The sequence below is a fragment of the Pelophylax lessonae genome, assembly GCF_965119305.1.
Source record: "Pelophylax lessonae genome assembly, chromosome: 6".
Lineage (NCBI taxonomy): Eukaryota > Metazoa > Chordata > Amphibia > Anura > Ranidae > Pelophylax > Pelophylax lessonae.
In genome coordinates, this window is record NC_138773.1 from 207,499,385 (window position 1) to 207,502,379 (window position 2,995).

At 33.1% G+C, this 2,995-nt stretch overlaps 1 pseudogene across 1 annotated transcript; it reads left to right on the forward strand.

Annotated features, from left to right (window-relative positions):
• The first annotated feature begins 289 nt into the window (after positions 1 to 289).
• On the forward strand, positions 290 to 1,224 carry LOC309558710 (olfactory receptor 5A2-like; annotated as a pseudogene). Its single transcript has one exon. The product of its transcript is annotated as an olfactory receptor 5A2-like (transcript).
• Positions 1,225 to 2,995: the final 1,771 nt, after the last annotated feature.

Sequence of the window (2,995 nt, forward strand, 5' to 3'; positions counted from 1 at the left end):
GTTTTTATGTTACACCATGACATCTTTACTGGAAGTTAAGAAAAGTAATGTCTGATAAGGGAAAATGTGGAATTTAGCTATTCAGTTTTCTCTTGTCAGTCCCTTTAGGAAACAAGCCTATTTACAAAAGAAGAAAGTTTATCCCTCATGACAGACACAGCAGTAGTAGATGCTCAAGCCGTAAGACACCTATCAATTTTCGAGCAGCTGTTATGCAAGGAATTTTGACATACTTACATTTTTAGGATATATTTTATAAAATATACACCTCTTTATTATATTTTGAAAAATGCTTTCAAGAAATGACACATTGGTCATGGAATTTATTCTTCTCGGACTTTCTAGTCATCCAAAAATTCAGTTAGTTCTTTTTTTTTTTTTTTTTTTGTGTATATGATCATTTTGATTGGAAATGTCCTTATTATTGTTCTGATTTTATCAGACACCAACCTTCATACACCTATGTATTTCTTTCTTTCAAACCTCTCTTTTCTGGATCTCTGTTATTCAACTTCAACTGTACCAAGGTTACTAAGAGATCTGGTGTCATCAAGGAAGACAATCTCTTATGCAGAATGTGCAACACAACTATACATGAATGTCTGCTTAGGGGTAACTGAGTGTGTCCTGCTAGCCGTAATGGCGTATGATCGTTTTGTAGCTATATGTTATCCATTACACTACACTACCATCATGAGTAAGATGGTCTGTGTCAAAACAATTGCCGGTACATGGTTAGTTGGATTCCTTATTCCTATTATACCTGTGATTCTTACACTCAGGGTAGATCTTTGTGGCAACAATAAAATAAATAATTTTCTATGTGATATACCAGAAATCCTATCAATGACATGTGAAAACACTATTTTCATTGAATTTGTTATTTTTGTAGCTAGTGTAATTGCTCTAATGATTCCTGTCACATTTATTGCAGTTTCATATGTTCAAATAATCTTAAATATTCTTAAAATTGCATCATCAGATGGAAGAAAAAAAGCCTTTTCTACATGTGGATCTCATATTATTGTCGTGACAATATTTTATGGTTCAGCTTTGACTGACTATATGAAACCAAAGTCAAGCGGAAAACCCGGAACAGTCAAACTGCTTGCCATATTTTATTGCATTATAACTCCACTGTTAAATCCTGCCATTTACACTTTTAGAAATAATGATGTTAAAACAGCATTTCAAAAATTTAGAAGTAGACATTTTTTCTGCTAATAATAAGAGCTTTTCTCATGATTAGGCAATGTGAGTTACTGTTTAATATTTGTAGGTAGGTTTAGAAGACAATCATGGTCAATAAATCTATATATAGGTATATTAGCCAATTTGGATTTTCACAGCCAGGAGCTTTAATGCCACAAGGCAGAGCAGGCTCCAGGGGTTTTTGCTCAGAGTTGAGTTTTAACAGTTGAGTTAAATTATAATATGTATGATACAATGTTGCAGGTTAGTGTAATACTTAAAGGACATTTTGAAGAGTAGATTGGGCTAGCATGTCAATAGCTATCTAGTTGCTAAACTTACATAGGATTTTTTTCCCAATTTTTTTGAAGATTAATGTAGAATTCTAGAACTCAATGATCATAAATAAAAGAAAAAGTAGTGGGATATGTTTTATAATCACTTTTATATAAGGGTGAATGGTGAATGTTTCTATCATTCGCTTTTTATAGCAGATATCATTTGCATTGATGTTTAGCTCTACTGTAAACAATAATTGTATGTTGATACAATTTCTTAAATATAAATGTCTGCAGGGAATGGTTTCCATAATGTTGATACCCATCTTCAATTTCTACCAATCATCAGCCATTGTGTTTATACCTTGTCAGTTTATTAAACTTTCACTGAATCTCCCAAATCTTCCAAAATTAGCTCATATTATTTGGCTTATACTGAACCCTCTTTTACCTATCTTCCTTACACTGTCAATAAGGCAAGTTATGAAAATGTTATTATCATTCCTGAAATTTAACAGCAATATGATATTTATGGATTCATGGATACTTTTCTACTTCTAATCTGCCTTAAAATTCCCAATTGGGGTAACAATATTGTATGGCTAAAAGTTGTGAAGGGGCCCAGCCCCAATTAAAAGATGTTAAAACCTGCTGCCCTTTTAATTGTTAAATAAAAATAAATAGGTAAATAGATATATGGTAAAAAGGCGCTGGTAATCTTTAAAGTGCTGTATATAAGTACTTATAAAATAATTTAAAGTGTATATTTCACAAAGGATAAAAACATCAATAGTGCAATATATCTTAAATAATTAATAAAGTGCAAGTGCTATCCTACAATCGTGCAAAATATTTGCAAAAGGATTTTTTTAAACAGTGCTTACTTGTGCATCCGCAACAATAAATAAATAAAGTAGCAAAAATGATGAATATATTAAATTAATAAATATTGTGCCCACTATTATAGTGTTTAAAGTGGTATAAAGTGCTTATAAATAATTAAATAATAGTCCAAGTCAATTCATGCAAAAAAAATTTGTATAAATTCAATCGCTTGGATCTTTAGTGCTCCAGGTGATGGGGTGTGTCACTCGTTGCCTCTTACCAGATAAGAGCAGGTCGCAAGGACCCCCAACGCCTGTGATCCCTTTATTTAGGTGGATCAAACCTTTGATCGACTCCTTTCTCCAGAGTATCCTGCTCCTTACTCCTATTCGTGCGTTACTCGTACATATGGAGATACGGTCCGCATGTATAAAGACACATAAGATAGCCAAAAAATAGTGTAATACTGTTGGTTTTAATGGAAATACACAAATAACAATAGTTGGCTTCTTACATTTTGTTGTGCCCTCCTGGCACTGGGCAATTTGTATTGATTGCTTGCGGGTATCAGGAAAAAATCCTGATAAAAATCTCTGCCTCCACCACCAGGACCCGCTCCAGTGATGCTCCTGATGATCAACATTACTTGACTAACTGCATCTTATTCACCGACTAAATGTGAGTGTAATACTGCTGCACAT